This window comes from Chrysemys picta, chromosome 4 (assembly GCF_011386835.1).
Source record: "Chrysemys picta bellii isolate R12L10 chromosome 4, ASM1138683v2, whole genome shotgun sequence".
Lineage (NCBI taxonomy): Eukaryota > Metazoa > Chordata > Testudines > Emydidae > Chrysemys > Chrysemys picta.
Genome location: NC_088794.1, coordinates 123,159,034 through 123,176,557, shown reverse-complemented (window position 1 = coordinate 123,176,557; position 17,524 = coordinate 123,159,034). Strand labels below are relative to the sequence as shown.

General features: G+C 40.1%; 1 protein-coding gene and 1 long non-coding RNA gene across 14 annotated transcripts in view; one reads left to right on the top strand and one right to left on the bottom strand.

Moving 5' to 3' along the window:
- Window positions 1–17,524, top strand: part of FOXN3 (forkhead box N3) — a 304,684-nt gene that overhangs the window by 145,234 nt on the left and 141,926 nt on the right. The gene's annotated exons all lie outside the window — the stretch shown is intronic.
- The window catches only part of LOC122174519 (uncharacterized), a 75,138-nt gene that overhangs the window by 45,800 nt on the left and 11,814 nt on the right, over window positions 1–17,524 (bottom strand). Inside the window, exon 2 of the long non-coding RNA XR_006176482.2 lies at window positions 14,408–14,452. This is a non-coding gene — a long non-coding RNA (uncharacterized LOC122174519). The remainder of the gene's footprint in view (window positions 1–14,407; window positions 14,453–17,524) is intronic.

Sequence of the window (17,524 nt, the reverse complement as noted above, 5' to 3'; positions counted from 1 at the left end):
TTTGTACTGGTGACCCCTTTCACATACCAAGCAACTGAGTGCGTGAGAGGGAAAATGGGAAAAGCATTGAGAAGATGCTCCCTCCCCTTATAAATGAAAAACACTTTTAAATATATTTAACACCATTATAAATGCTGGAGGCAAAGTGGGGTTTGTGGTGTAGGCTGACAGCTCACGACCCCCCCCCCCCATGTAATAACCTCACGACCACCTGAAGGGTCCCAACCCCCAGTTTGAGAACCCCTGTTCTAAAGTGTCTTCTGTAGTCTCAGAGAGAACCTATGAGGATTGATGGGTGTGTCCCTTCCTTTATGTAGGAAGTGGCAGTAGCCAGGCTTAGCAGACTTTCCTGGCATTTGAATGAAACATTAATTTGCTGTGTGGTGCTCCTGATTTAACTGAGTTCAGTTGAAAATTGAGGTGAAACTTCACCCCCGCCCCCACAAACCCACCTCCTTACTTTAACATCTCAATGTGAAGTGTTGGCTTGCAGTCTAAAATCTTCATAGTTATGGTGGGCATTCAGTCTTCTCAATGCTTTTCCCGTTGTCCCTCTCTATTGTTCTCCTGACTTAACTCCCTAATACACTCTCTGCCTTACAAGAATTCTGCCACAACAATAAATATTCCTGTATGCCTTCTTTAATTATAGAAGCAAAGGCCACTACTAAATGAATCAAATGCTCTTCTTGCTGAGTTGTAGTAATATAGCAGACCATTACTGTGGCTACCTGTTCGAACAGTTGTCTGGAATCTAATCAGATTTATTGAAAACTAATCAGAGAGGAAACAATCATCTGACTGAGGTTTGGTTTTGATTTTTTTTCTTTGATGGCATTTGCTCCCCAAATAAAACCTTTCCCACTCAGTAGCTTGCAAAAAGGGCCCCAAGATGAGGTTGGTTTTTGTTTAGATCTGTGTCTGAGCGCTATATTTATTCATTGAATTATTTGGAGGAAAGGTACAGAAATTCATAGATTCCAAAGCCAGAAGAGACCATTGTGATCATGTAGTTTGACCTCCTATATAATATAGGACATAGGACTCCTCCAAAATAATTCCTCAAGTGATGGTATAATGTTCCTTTCCAAGTCATTAATAAACTGTTAAATAGTGTGGAGCCAAGAACCAGTCCCTGCAGGACCCCACTAAAAAAAACATCTGATCAATGATGATTCCCTGTTTACATTTACATTTGGAGATCTATCAGTTAGCCAGCTTTTAACATGGCACACATTAAGTAGATTAATTTCATGTCTTTCTAGTTTTTTAATCAAAATGTTGTGGTACCAAGTCAAACACCATACAGAAGTTTGGTACGTCAACACTATTACCTTTATCAGTCACACTTTTTATCTCATCACAAAATATCAAGTTAGTTTGACAGGATCTATTTTCCATAAACCTATGTTGATTGGCATTAATTATATTCTTCTCCTGTAATTCTGTATTAATTGAGTCCTGGATCAGCCGCTTCATTGTCTTGCTTGGGATTGAGTGCAGACTGACAGGCCTATAATTATCTGGGTCATCCAGTTTATCCTTTTTAAAATATTGGCACAATGTTAGTTTTTTTCCAGCCTTCTGGAACTTCCATGGGGTTCCAAGATTTATTGAAAACTTGGATGAAAGTTACTGGGACCTGCTGATTTAAATAGTAGCCACTGTTTAACATCTTCCTGAGATGCTAGTGGAATGGAAAGAGTGTTATCATAATGATATGACTACATCATCTGTCCCCCCCCCCCCACTACAGAACAGAAATATTTATTGAAAACTTTGTCTTTTCCTCATTATTATTGATAATTCTACCATTTCCAGCTAGCAATGGACCATTGTTAGTCATCTCCTACAAAGAGGCCTAGCTTCCTGCTCCTTTTGAAACAGTGGTCTTAGTCTTCCTTCAAGTTTATTATGACACAATGATTGGATCTGTCAGAATGTGTATCTGTGTAAATGCTGATATGGTGTTCATTGCTGTAGTATGTGAGCATCTAACAAAGGTTATTGAAGTGATAGTAAGTATGTGGCTTAATTTTGTTCCTACTATCAGAAGTGCACTTCCTCTATTTAGATAATGTGAGGATTTACTTATCCAGTAACAGAGCTCATTTCATTCGAGATCCTGGTTTCCCATTGGATAGTGTGTACATTCAGGCCTGGTCTACACTTCAATTAGATCAACCTAGCTATGTCTCTCAGGGCTGTGAAAAACTTTGTTTCCTGAGTGCCCTAGTTAGGTCTACCTAATCCCTGGTTTAGACATTGCTCGTTCAACAGAAGAATTCTTCCTGTGACCTAGCTATTGCCTCTCAGCGAGACTGATGGAAAAACCCCTTCTGTTGATGTGGGAAGTGTCTATACTACAGGCGTGCAGCTGTAGTATAGACATGTTCTCAGATGGTACAGTGATGGACTTCATATAAGAAATGAGATTGAGGAATCTGCTCTGCAAGATAATGATGCTACTATGCTGGCATTTTTTTCCTTCTTGTGTTTTATTTCTCTTGGTCCGATTCTGTTCTCACACCAGTTTTACTCCTTTGGCTTCAGTGAAGTTGCTCCTGATTTCCGCTCATGCAAATAAGAGGAGAATTTGGCCCGAGGGTTGTGGAAGGAAGAACTTCTAGCCATAAATACATAGCATCTCTGCGTTTTGGTCGCAAATCCATGATAGCTATCCTGGGAGACTGTTTGTTTCAGATCAAGATAGTTATGTTAGCTTTGAAAAAAAACGTAGTCTTGGGAACTGATGTAGGCATTTGTGAGAAGACTCACTCCAATGAGTCTCAACTATGATTGGTTGCCTCAGTTAGGAAAAGAAGCCAAACAGCTAACCTAGATCAGTGACTCTAAGATGTCAAAATACTATTTACAGGCTTACAAGACATTGAATTGTTGTACTTCATTTCAGCAACCCTCTTCTACTGTTTCGCAAGAGCTAGGTGGGCCTCAAACTGCCAATATAATTTTCTGAAGGAAGATTCTCAGTAAGTGAAGGAATGAATGGGCATTTGTATAGAGACCCTGCAATTGAAAAAAGTGAATGTTGTGGTATACACTGCAGAAATTCATTTGTGGGATTCTGCAGCAGATAATATGACTGAATGTCTTGAATACTGCATACAATTCTGGTCACCCATCTCAAAAAAGATAGATTAGAATTGGAAAAGTTATGGAGAAGGACAACAAAAATGATTAAGGGTATGGAACATCTTGGTGAGGCCTATAGGGAAAAAGTGTTACTATTATGGCCCATTTCCTGTGGAATTGAATAAATACAGTATTTCTTAGTTGTTTGTTTGTGGTTTTTTTAAACCATCCAGTAGAATTGGATAGATTACCTACTGGTTGTAGTGTTTTGTGGGATGGTTATTCTCTAGGAGCGAAATCCTGGCCTTGATGAAATCAGTGTGTGTTTCCCCCTTCACTTCAATTGAGCCAGGATGTCACCAGAGGTTTTTAGAGGAACTTTTGTAGAACTCTGGTTCAAGCCCAGTTAAATACTGTGGGACTTTCCCAGAGGGGAAGCTTTTAAAAAAATGTTTAATGTCACTAAAAGCATTTTAATTTCTTTTGTTTTCCGCCTCCTTCCCGCCCCCATTTTAGGACCGGGCTGAATACAGGCTAGGCTTTGAAATGGTCAATCTGTGTATGTACTGAAAGTACAGAAAAGTTGCAAAGAAATACATCATTGTTTCGGTATTAAATTATGGATGGAAATATTGTATGGAAAATCAGTGTAGTTGCAATGTTGTGGTGAATCTTGTGAGTGAATTTAGACAAACATACAGGTTGGGAATGTCACTTGTCTCATATCTTAATAGCTAAGTAACTCATCTTAAAGAATTTTTTTTTTTCTGCTGACAAATAACTGTTGCGGAGCCTAGTTATTTATTGCCAAGTAATTGTCTAGTTGCAATGGCTTGTTTTATTTTAAAAGCCTTTCATCCCGAAAGGAAACATTTAAATTTGTAAACTTTGCTGTGCCAAAAGCTGGTAGAATTCTGTTTATAATCTTATTGGGAGTGCTTGTGGCTTTTGAACTTTTGGCTGCCCAGCAGAGAAACAGGAAAGGAGCTGTCACAAGGAGACAAATCACATGGAAGCTTCGGTACAGTACTTGCTCCCAGCAACTGGAGACAAGTGGGAAGATTTTTTTCAGACTACCCCGCCTGTCCCAGTAAAATGTTTTTACTTATTTATTTATGTGCTCATTTTATAAAGATGGTGACTTGCAGATCAAGTCACCATATGTTTAGCTAAAGTGGGAGCAGGAAGTAGTTTTGTTAGCCCTGAAAATTGGTCACAAAGAATATCTCTTTCCTGTTGCATCATCACAAGTTAGAAAAGCAATAAGCTTGTATTGTGTCTGTCTTCTACGTAACATTTTCTTAAGACAGAGGCATTCTGTTTTTAGAGAATATTAGCAATAAATCTAAACAGGCACTCTGGAAAAACCTGAATCTGGCTCTTTTTGTTGTCCTCAGACTGACCCCCCCCCCCCAAAAAAAAAAATCAGTGGTGGGATTAAAATGCAAGAAAACCCACCAGATTGATTCTAAACTGGCTGGAAAGGAGTACGTGTCATGAATATTGACAGAATTCTGTATTCAACTGTCACGTTTTCTGTGATTGCCATAATTTTTTCCACAATTTATATACAACCATTGTGCTCCTCTTCCGCAAATATAGATTTGGTGTCAAAATCTGGATCATCAATTTTCTATGCTAGAATAAAAGGAAAGATTATGTTCCAGCAGTAACATTTCAGTTTCTGCCTGTTTTGACTCAGTTTATGACCTTTTGTTGTTTGGGATCACTTTAAACTATAGGCTCCATAGCTTGTCTGAATTGTCTTTCTATTTTGACCATATGTAGTTTCAGCTCTTTTTTTAAATAGGTCTGGTCAGAATTTGGAAAATGTGGGGAAGTTCCACTTTTCTTTTTTTTATTTTAAGTCTTAATTAGATGAAGCAGTGTTGCCAGTCCCAAGCACTTAAAACCCATTAAATTAACTTAAAAATCACAAGTTCTTTAATAATAATAATAATAAAAAAATTTAAATTGCCGCCTTGTTTTTGAGCCCAGGAACCTGAGCTTTAATAAAAACACCAAATATTGGTAGTCATGTGATAAATCACATAGGTTGGCAGTACTAAAGCCATACTTTTGGGACTGCAATACAGGCAATAATCTGTCAAACATACTGGAAACTTTCTTCAGTCATTTGTAAGTATAGCGTCTCTGCAGAGCCGTTTGTTGGTTTAAAATATTTGCTGTGTTGTCATCGGAGTTTTTTTGGTAAGTGCAGTCTTCAACATTTTTTAGTAGTTGGATGCAAATATAAAGAGAGAATCTACTAGAGAATTCCATCAAGGATCACTGGGAGGCTGAGTTATCTACCTTCCTCTTCCTGTCATTAACCATGAGGCAGCTGATATTGGTCGACAAATTTTTGACCATCAGTGTGATTTAGGACTCTAAGGTGGCAACTAATTTCCTAACAAACTTTAAATTTGAATACATGTGAGAAATTTAAATTAATTAAAGCTGACAAGTTACTACATATTTTCAGGAGTGAAAGTAAAATTGAAGTCTTGGAGTACGGAGGCCGGCTCTGGGTGCCGCCACCGCGCCCCCCTCCCCCCGAAGGGGTAGGGCTGCGGCTCAGCATTCCCTAGTCAGCCCATCCACATTGCCTGGCCCGCACTACCCGGGGCTCAGGCAGTGATTTAAAGAGCCCTGGGCCCTTTTAAATCGCTAGCCCCAGAGCAGCTGCTCCTTTTGCCCTTGCAGTGCTCGGGGAGTGTTTTTTCACACCAGAGCAAGAAAGTTGCACCGCTGTAAAGTGCTAGTGTAGACAAGCCCCAAATCTATCTGCAGCAGTATATCCAGGATGTGAAGTACTTCAATCATTCTCTGAGTTGCTTTTTTGTTCTATATTGAAGAGTATGTTAGCATAAAAGAAGTCTTCTGAAGTCCAAGTCTTTGCCTTTCAGTTGTTTTCATTGGTTGATCAAGATCAAAGACTGGGTTGAGGGGAGCTCTTCCTGCATGATTGATGAGCTCATAGAAGAACTGGAACTGTGACTTAATAGATCATTACCATGTTTTGGTGACAGCTATGACATCAAAATATCTTCTGCTGTATCGTTGAACTCTGTTTCCCAATTTCTACTTCAGTAGACCATTTCATTCAGTGGCACATTTGATCTTGAATAATTTGAAGAAACAAATTTTCTGTGCTTTCTGAGAGGACCATAAATTCTTTCTACCTTGCTACTTAACTCTTGGCACCATTAACGTTTTATTTCATATGAATTATCTGTTTTCATTACTTAAGTCCATTCAATCACTTGTTTCTTACCATTCCGTTCCACTTCAGGTATCTTGAGCCAGATAAATTCATACATTAATGTACGTTAATCACTAAATACTAATACACCCTCTTGCAGTATTGATTGGTAGCTTTCATATATCGTATGATTAGGATGAGTAACAGTTACTTTGTAAACACTGGAGAGTAGAGGTGGGTTGGTAAAGACGAGTCAGACAACTTTTTATAGAGAACCTTTTGCCCACTGTCAAGAAGCTTCAGGAAACTTGTAAACTAAGCCCCTTAAGGGTTCACAATTCTACCCTGTCCCATCTTTGCAACATCCACTGACACTTGATTCCACTTCAACTATGTCTTCACCCTTCCCTCTCTGCACAGTTCTTTAACATTATTTTTTTCATGACAGTGATCTCCTCACTTCTCTCAATGTTTGTAAATGCTTTAAATTATTCTAAGATTTAAATTAGGGCCTGTTTCTTGTAAAGCAATGTATGAATATAACATTGGAAAGTTAATACTAAGGAGAAAAAAAAAGCTAAAAAATTGGGGGGGAAATCCACTGGGTTTTCTCTTTCCATTTCCTTCCTTCAGAATAAAAGGTACATTTTGTGTCTGAATTACTTTTTTCTCTGAATTTTACGTGACTGATTTTTCATATCCTGTTTCCCACCAACTTAGGTGAAAGAGCATACTGAAGACTGGTTGACTTGATTTTGCTGGTTTCTATTAGATTACAGTCTGTCTCTGTACCACAAACTCTGGTATTTATTTCAGGTTTATTGTGTCTTTTCTGTGAATCTGAGGAAATTTGCACACAGCATATAATTTTTTTTAATAACTGATACTCCTATTTTATGTACAAAAATGATAAAATCTGTGGTCTGGTTGAATAGCACCAAGAAAATTAATTTTTTGATGTGATTTGGATAGGGAAACTATGAATCAGATGTCTGGAACCAGTAATGTGTTTGGCGTAGATGAATACTGCATTAATGCAAAATAGTCCATTAGGAAAATGGCATGAATAAACTTGTGAATTTCATTCTCATCAAGCTACATATTTTGAACTAGGACCTGTTTACTAACTAGAAAGAATTCTTAATTCAGTATTTCTATTCTTATTAAAAACACAAAATATGAGACCAATGACTGCATGTCAGACTTTTCTAACTTACCGTACCACCAAAAGTGTTTCTCTGCATCGTTACTTTTCAAACCGCTGTTTACTTGTTTGGTTAAGGTGCTTAAGGAAGCAGAGATATTGTATTGATTACTCCCTCTAAAATATACTATGTGAAGTTATGTGCACTGACAAAGCTCTTAAGGATAAACCAACAGTATTCCTGCTGTTGTTCTAATTTTGGGTTTACCCTGAGCTTTTGCCAGTTGTGATATATGTTGCAGTGATTGTGAGATACAAGCAGACATTTCAGGTCCTACATAGAGATCACCAAATCTGTTGCTGAAGCTGGGTAGGGAGAGAATTGGAGGGAATCTAATTTTGAATGGATGAAGGGGAGTTAATGACTTACTGAAAAAGCTGCCCATTGTTTGCTGTATAATCAGGGCACTACCAAATTCACGGTCCATTTTGGAAATGTTCATGGTCATAGGATTTTAAAAATCTTAAATGTCAGGGTTTCAGATATTTAAATCTGAAATTTCATGGTGGTGTAACTGCGTGCGTCCTAACCCAAAAGGAGGTAGGTGTGTGTGTGTGTGTGTGTGCGGGGGGGGGTTGTAAGGTTATTTTAGGGGTGTTGTGGTATGCTACCCTTACTTCGGCACTGCTGGCGGTGGCACTGCCTTCAGAACTGGGCTCCCACCCAGCAGCTGCAGAGCTTCCTGCAGCTGCGGGAGTTTCCTGGAGGTGGATCTGACCCAGCCCAGGAGTGGCCTGGGTAGGGGAAGAGGAAATCACATCCTCACCAGCCTGGCTGTCACACATCACCTCCATATTGGTGCACATAACAAAATTGATGTGGTGGGGGTGGGGCCGAGGGGTTCGGAGTGTGGGAGGGGGCTCAGGTCTGGGGCGTAGGGGGGTGTGGGCTTTAGGGTGGGGCCAGAAATTAGGGGTTTGGAGTGCAGGAGGGGACTCTGGGCTAGGATAGGAGGTTGGGGGGCAGGGGTGAGGGCTCTGGCTGGGGTGTAGGTTCTGGGGTGGGGCTAAAAATCAGGGGTCTGGGGTGCAAGCTGCCCCGGGGCTACAGTGGGGAGAGAGGACTCCCTAGCTCGCTCTCCCCTCAGCAGCACTTGGGCTGGGGACGAGAGGCGCCTCTCCCCGCTGCAGCAGCTCTGGGGCTGGAGGAGGGGTGCCTATCCCTGCCGTGGCAGGTCTGGGGCCCGGGGAGGGGCACCTCTCCCCTGGCTGTGGTAGGGCTTGGGCTGGGTTGGGGGCAGGGCGCCTCTCTCCCAGCAGGTCCAGGGCTGGGTTGGGGCTGGAGGAGGGGGCGTCTCTCCCCCGGCCGCAGCAGGTCCGGGGCTGGGCTGGGGCTGGCGGGGAGAGATGCCTCTCCCCGCCACAGCCTGAAGACCCTGTGTGGGGCATAATAAGTTGCTGCATGGCTGCGCAGTTTAAAGGGTACTTAGGCGGACACCCATATCGCCCACTCGTAAGGTTGGCCCTCCCCAAAAGTGACTACTCCCCCACACCTCATAACATACTATTCTCACTTCTGTGCTGCTGCTGGCGGTGGTGCTGCCTTCAGAGCTGGGCGCCTGGCCAGCAGCTGCTGCTCTCTGGCTACACAGCTCTGAAGCCAGTGCAGAAGTAAGGGTGGCAGTACCATGACCCTTCTACAATAGCTTGATTTCAACGGGGGGAGACCAGATTTCACGCTTGTATAGGGCCTTTTTTATATAGGTCACTCGGCAGGAAATGGGGATGGCAGTACCTTTCCCCAGTACCCTAAGGCCAGATCTACACTACAGACTTTTATATTGGTATAACTGCGTCACTCGGGTGTGAAAAATCCACACGCCTGAGCGAAATATTTATATTGACCTAACCCCTGGTGTAGACAGCGCTATGTCAATGAGAGCTTCTGCCACCAACATAACTATGGCCTCTCACAGAGGTGGGTTGACTACGCCAAATGGAGAAGCTCTCCCATTGGCGTAGGAGTGTCTTCACTTCAGTGCTACAGTGGTGCAGCTGTGGCCAATGCAGCATTCTAAGTGTAGACCAGCCCTAAGTCTGTCTACGCTTCCTATGTCATTGTTTGTAGATTTCTGAAACAGGTCTGGCTATAACAAGTTTTGTTTTTTATAGGGAAGAATTAAAAACCACTTGGTAAGTGAACTGCTCTCCTAAACTGCATTGCCGTTTTGGCCATCTGGCATAGAGGTGGTGGAGGAGGGCATGAGAGGTCACAGTGATCTCTCCCTCAGCGATTCCATGCAGAAGGCAGTGAGCCACCCTTATGTCAGTGATCCTATATAGGGGTATCCATAAGATGGGGTGTCAGTGCTCCCTCAGTGGAAAGGGGCACATTTGCACTGCTAGTGGTGATCATCATCTGGGATGGGGGCATGCCATGGTCTCTGGCTTTCAGTTGGAGGGTTGTATTTTGGAAGCAAAAGCTATGCTCTTCGGAGATGAGCACCTGGAGTCATTATTCCTGACTGCCACAGATGTGATACCTCCAGCTACTGTTGTTTAAGCAGCATACCTTCTCTTGAGCTATAATGAATCCCCTCATTTTTAGGCCTATACTTCTTTGTCTTGATCATACAGTGCTTGCATGGCCAAACCCCTTATTAATATATTCAGCTTTTCTCTAGTACCCTATAATCACCTGGCGCTTTAGAAAGAATAGAAGACTTATGGGGCCATTTTCAAAGTCAACTCCTGACACTCGTTGAAAGCCCCTGCCCTTTGTGTCTTTGAAAATCTCCAACCTAGTCCTGATTAACTTCTTATCTAGGCATGATGTGACACACCATAGGGAGAGATGACATGCAAGGGTAAGGAAGGCTTACACAAAATAGGGTTATGAGGTTTTTGCAAGATGTGAAGTCTTTTTTCCTTCTAGGTTTTTTGCACCATTAATTTTATTTTATATGGTTGATGTGGGATGGCAAAAGGAAAAACAAGAGATATTTTTGAATTTACTACAGAGTTGGGCCAAAAATTATGTGTAGGGCCTACTTTTATCAGCACAGACCACACTTGTATCTTGAGGTAGGACATTTTGAGGTGTTTCTTTTACTGGAGAAATGGCTCCTGTTTAGTATATTACTCTTGTGAGTGGCAAAGCTCAGTTAATCTGCTGAATGTTGCTTATGGAGTTTACAAAAGTGTGTTTCTAAAAAGAATACAGAGGGAGTTGGAAAACTGCAAAGCAGGGCAACCTTTCAAACCATATATCAAAGCACTTGGTTGCTAATCCCATTTCAAGTCAGGTGAAACAATACTAAATATTGAGCAAGAAAGACCCTATATTAAATGACTATGGGAAGAAAAATCAGTGCAGACCCATTAGCTTTTGTCAGCTCTTTATTTCTGTTTTTAGTTGTCACTACTAATGGATGTAGTTCGACCTACTCCATCCCGCCCTTCTCTACTGACTGCTAACCCCTTCCTCTTGAAAGTCACTCAGTGGCTTTTTTTTTTTTTTTTTTTTCACCGTTGGTATATCAGTAGACTAAAAATGACCCTTTAACTTTTGACCCAGATACGAATGTGGAATAATTTTTTTAAACATCTGTTGGGTGAAGGTTTGCATTTCAAACTGTTGCTAGGTTTGCATATGCTACACAGCAAAGCATTTAAAGGAAAAGTTATGCAAGAAAATGGATTTTTTTTCTTCTGTGGTAAAAGCTAAGGCCAGTGTGTCTTCAAATGAGTGCCCCTGCCGAGGGGGTAGTAGTATCGTCCCTAGTTTGAGCATTGGATTGGAAGTTATAGCTGAGTTCTGTTCCCAGCTCTGCCATTGACTTTGTCACTTTAGACATTTAACTTTTATTCGTGGCCTCATTTTTTTTCTTTCTTTAAAGGAGGGCTAATGAATGTTATCTCCTTTTTGTAGAGGGCAAGTACTAGCCATAGGTGGAAAGTGTGATATAAATGTTCCATATTATTTATTGATCTGCCTCTCTCATTATTGTTTCTCTGTATTTAAAAGTGAGACATGGTTCAAGGACAGTTACTAAATGACATTTAATTTCTCAGTTGCTTGCAAGATTTCCATAACAGAACCTAACAATATTTAACATAGATTTAACAACGAGCAGGTTTAGCATAAATATGAACTCTAGTGCAGTGATTTTCAACCTTTTTTCATTTGCGGACCCCTAAAAAATTTCAAATAGAGGTGCGGACCCCTTTGGAAATCTTAGATGTAGTCTGCAGACCCCCCAGGACTATGTGGACCACAGGTTGAAAACCACTCTTCTACAGTAACAACCACCTTTCGCGGACCTCTTAGATAGTCTGCTGACTGCAGATAGAAAACCACTGCTCTGGTGTTATGAGAGATACTGGAACATCTACTAAGCCTGTGGAAGAAGTCACAATATTTGAGCTCTTCTTTTACCAGGGCAGGGAACATATAATCCAATATGAAGTCACGTGAAGTCTCTAGAATGCAGTTCTGTGCTTTGCTGCGCATACAGTCGGGCTGTAGGTAACTTACATGTTGGGGACAATTACGGAGGAGTAGTTCCTGCCATGTCTCAGATGACAGTAAGGGATCATGGTAAAAGAATGATGCAAAACCATGCCTGAGTGGTATTATAATAACCCAGGTGGAACAAGGTCCCTTAATGGTTGTGCGGTGAGGGGATTCTCTCTTGACAGCAATTCATGATCTCTTGATTTTTCTTGGTTTGTTTGCTTGTGGCCTAATCCTTACCTCAGTTACACAAGTGCAACTCCCCACTAATTTAATTAGGAGAGTGAAATTGGCACAACAGTCTTATTGGCCTGCTTTCCTTTTAATTGTTTCCACATGCCTTAAAGGTGAGCTGAAAAGAGGATTGTTTACATGTTCTCGAAATCCCAAATCAGTACAGGTGAATTTCATCGTCACCTGCATAAAACCCAAATTCTCCACGTCTCCTCCCTTGCAGTCACTATTCCCGCCTATGCCCTGGAATATCAATGTCAGTGTCTGTGTTCCATTGGCTGTAGACATCCCACACAAATAGATCTATGAAATGACAGATCCTAGAGTTCTTTCTCTGGCCCACCTCCTTTGTCATTATTTGTGCTGGCCTGCATGGTTTGGCTTGGAGATTAATTCTAGGGGTCGCGAGTGTGAGGCTGTCATGCACAACCCCCATTGCAGGACATGAGTGGAACAGAAGGCTTTTCATGGACCCTTTGCACTAGTGGGAATTTCACCCTGACAGAATATACAAGTGTGCTAAGACTTAGGAACATGGACATTGTAAAACAAACTACTTGAAAGTTAAACAAACTATCAAATACTTAGCAGTGCAGAGAGCCAACTTTCTTGCACCGTGCTTGTTTTTTTGAGGACACTTACTGTTGCAGGAGAATCAGATCTTATAACTAGGGCTGTCAAGCGATTTAAAAAAATTAATCATGATTAATTACACGAGTAAATAAATTTATCGCGATTAATTGTGCAATTAATCACACTGTTAATAGAATACCATTTATTTAAATATTTTGGGGTGTTTTCTACATTTTCAAATATATTGATTTCAATTAGAACACAGAATACAATGTGTATGGTGCTCACTTTATATTTATTTTTTATTACAAATATTTGCATTATAAAAAAACAAAAGAAATAGTATTTTCAGTTATCCTAATACAAGAATTGTAATGCAATCTCTTTATCATGAAAGTTGAATTTACAAATGTAGAATTATGTACAGAAAATAACTACATTCAAAAACAAAACAATGTAAAACTTTAGAGACTACGTGTCCACTCAGTCTTGCTTCTTGTTCAGAGAAACAAGTTTGTTTACATTTGCAGGAGATAATGCTGCCGGCTTCTTATTTACAATGTCACCTGAAAGTGAGAACAGGCGTTCACATGGCACTGTTGTAGCTGGCTTTGCAAGGTATTTACGTGTCAGATATGCTAAACATTCGTATGCCCCATCTGGCATGTAAATACTTTGCAATGCCAGCTACAAAAGTGCCATGCAAATGCCTGATCTCAATTTCAGGTGACATTGTAAATAAGAAGCTGGCAGCATTATCTCCCGCAAATGTAAACAAACTTGTTTGTCTTAGCGATTTGGCTGAACAGGAAGTAGGACTGAGTGGACTTTGTTTTGTTTTTGAGTGCAGTTATGTAACACAAAAAAATCTACAATTGTAAATTGCACTTTCATGATAAAGAGATTGCACTACAATACTTACTTGTATGAGGTGAATTAAAATACGATTTCTTTTATCATTTTATAGTGCAAATATTTGTAATCAAAATAATAATATAAAGTGAGAACTGTACACTTTTTGTATTCTGTGGTGTAATTGAAATCAATATACTTGAAAATGTAGACAAACATCCAAAAATAATTAATAAATTTTAATTCGTATTCTATTGTTTAACAGTGTGATTAAAACTGTGATTAATTGCGATTAATGTTTGTAATCACAATTTTTTGAGTTAATAGTGTGAGCTAACTGTGATTAATTGACAGCCCTACTTATAACTAAATAGCCTTTCCTTTCACTTAATTTTAATGAGGTGCCATCATGTTGGCTCTTTTTTTTCTTTTTCTTTTTCTTTTTCCCTAGTTGTCCTGTATTCTTCTCCACTACTTCATCTGAGTCCTTCATATTCCTGCAGCTTTGATTCCATGCTCTGGTAGCCTCCTGTTCAGTCCTATGCAAGATTTGCTTAGACTTAATGCTTTTCACTTCAAGCACCTGACACTCAAATTACATTACCTTTTGTTCTACAGCAGTCGTAAGTTTTATAGCTCAAGGGATAACTGAGGTACTGAGTAGTGAAGTGACTGATCCAAGGGTGCACAGTCAGTGGTAGAGTCAAAAATGGAATCCAGATCTTCTGACTTAGTATTGTCTAATGATTAGAATCGTGACTCATTGTACCAATGTTTGTTTTTTACTCACCCATCCGTTCTGTGAAACTCTTAAAGTATTAGAAATGATGGGCATCTAGGAAAAAGCAAAGCATGACTGTGTATTACTATTAACATGGTTGTTTTTACTCAGATCAAAATAAGTCTCTGTTTTCCTCCCCACCCCCAAAGATATTTGACTTGAGCTAACTTGGGGCTTGATTGTGTGCACTGCTCAGCATCTCACAGGATCATGCCCTTAATTTCAAACAATAAATGAACATGTGCTTGTGAATCAAGGGTCATGTTTAACCAGGCAGAAACCTTTTTTCACTCTGTCCTTGTAACTGAGATATGACATGCGAGTTTGCAGAGGCGGAATTCAGAATAGAAGAGGAAAAAAGTTGTTTTTAGTTTCATTTTTAAAAAGCAGATATTTCTTGTACTTGAATTTTCTGTGCATGTCAACCTGAGACAGAAACAGTATAAAACTTTAATCTGAAGCTACAGGGGTTGTTTCTACAACTTCTGAGTTCAGAGGCTTGCTTTTTTGTGAGGGTTTATGAAAATGAAATGCTTACTGTGCAGTTGTTGCCATCATTAAAATCATTGTAAAGTGCTGTATTGTAACTCTAAAAATTACATATAGAATTTCAGCCCTATACATTAGAAACACATTAAGGGTGTGTAGAAAATTGACTCTGATTGTATGAGTAGCTATTTGTAATTTTTTTGTGAGATTACAGTGGATCTAAGGAATGTGCTTTATAATAATAGCAATTGTTGGCAATGGGTTTGCTTGTTTTTTTGTTTCCTTAAGAATTGCCTAGCAGTGTGTTTCTTTGGTAAACTAGCCTCAGACTACTCTAATGCTCTGTTTGTGTCTTTCTGCAGCTGCTTTCACTTTTTTTAAAAAAAATAATGCAAGCACCTCAGCTGCACAGCTGTCATAGAACACTGATTGTTACCGTCACTACCAACCTGGTATTTTGTCCTACCTAGTTATTATCAACTACAGAAACAATTGTACACAAATGAGGCTAATCATTTATATGTTGGATTTCTGGTTTGGTAACTTAAAACATCAATGAATAAAGATAATTGATGAAGGTCCTCTAAATAGTGCTGACTGGTGAATCATTGCTAATGGTTAACAAATACTTGGGAAGATGCAGCCTCAGCTTATCCATTTGCCAAGTAGATAATTTATGGTTACAGATTTTCATAATGCACTCTTACCCCCTTTCAGTATCAATATGCTGTAGCTTGTTACCAAGTTCTTGTGTTTTTAATTTGCAGCTGCATAGATTTCCCCCCCCCCCCCCAGGTTTACATGAAGACACTGGAACTCCTATCTAGTTCCCTTTCAGCAGCTGATGCTCAGCCATTAAGGTTAGATGGCGCTAAAGTGAGGGAGAGACTGCTGAATGGAAAGGAAAGCACACTTTTCTCAGTGTCACTGTCTTTGAGAATGAATAGAACAGAGCCAACCTTTCAAAGTAGCGTTCGCACAAGTTCCCTTTGTATATGGAAAAGCCTCTCTGCCCTTGGCAACCCCTGGGTGCTGCAGTGCTGATTCAACAAGACATAAATGGTCACAGTAGGCTTGATTTGTTGAATTCTATGACTGTGAGCTGCTTATTTCCAGTAGTTCCTGTTACCAAGTTTGCAGATCTCCAGGAATAGTGACATATTTGATGAGGGAAGTGTAATCCATGCTGTATTGCAAAATGTACTGTAAAAAATTCCACTCCCCAGCATTCTCTGTTTTAGTGAAAATGAATCCATTATTTAAGCAAGTGCTCCTTCGCTCAAGTGCATTTCTGGGAGATTATTACAAGGCTGAAGGCAAACTGCTCTTAAGGATTCAAGAAGTGCAGTTTCCTCCAAATTGCGGTACCTGGAATGTCTCTTGTTGCTCTTATGAAATAGACGTTTTATAAAGTAGGGGAGGAGGAACTTGCATTTAGGAGGAATTATTTATATTGGCTTGCCTTCCTTGAGAACCAGCTCAAAAACACTGTTTGAGTCTAGGTTTCTGAAATTGCTTCATAATTCAAATGATTACAATGCTAGGTGGTGAGTGAATGCTGGAATAATATGTTTGTTTGCAGCAAGTACTGCCTCTTAACATAGAACAATACTTTCAGCTCAGTCATTTTTTGGGAACCTATTAAGTTTATACTCTTCCTTACAGTGCTGGTGATGCAACCAATATCTCTAGAACAGCAAGGATTCAGCTCTGACCCCACTTTAAAGCTCAGTGAGTTGAACAGAATAGTCTGATGGTTTCATTTTTGTATGGCAAACCTGAATGTGCTCTCAGTACCAGACGAATAGCCAACATTTTCACAGCTGGATCCCTAATGTCAACGGGAGTTCCAGGTGGTTGGCATGTCTGAAAAGAAGGCTGCTTATTCTGCTGCCTAAATATGGATTTTGGTACTTAACTGCAGGCACCCAAGTTTGACTGTGTATCTGTGTCATCTAGCTCTTTGGATTTATTTTCACCTGGACAACTGCCTTATTAGGTCAAACATTGCAGCCCCTGGGAGCAAATGAGACATCCAGATGTGCCTGCTACAGCATGTGTCACCTAAAGGAGCTGTACAACATTCCAATGGGTAATTTATGGGAGTCATTACCAGAGGATTTTAGAACACTGGACAAGTGTAGCATCTGCTAATGATGCTGCAAAAAGTGCACCAGTTTTTACTGGTGCCATTTCTGGGGACTTCATTGTAAGTCTCATGTTATGATGTTTAATGTTTTTCTTCAAGTTCTGAGCTCTGGAGTAATGTGAATACACCAGAATCTGAGGTGTTTTTTTTTTTTTTTTTTTTTTTTTTTTTTTTTAATGAAAGTCTAGGGTGCGGGTGAGAAGCTTGAAAATGGGAACTCCTAAAGTTTCACAAGCTGGAAAAGAAATAAAGAACTCTAATAGACTTGAAAAAACATGTGGGGTGTGTGTGTGTGTGGCTTATCTCATGATTTATTGGATGTATGTGTGAGCTGAGTGTGTGTACTGACTTATGATTTTTGAACACTTGGGGCTGGCAATACTGAGTGTGACTTCTTTGGAGGGCTGGGTCTTATAACATTTCCCCCAACCCACAATCTATCTGTCTGTGAATGCGTCCTCTTCAGGTTTTTGCAAGGACCCACAACT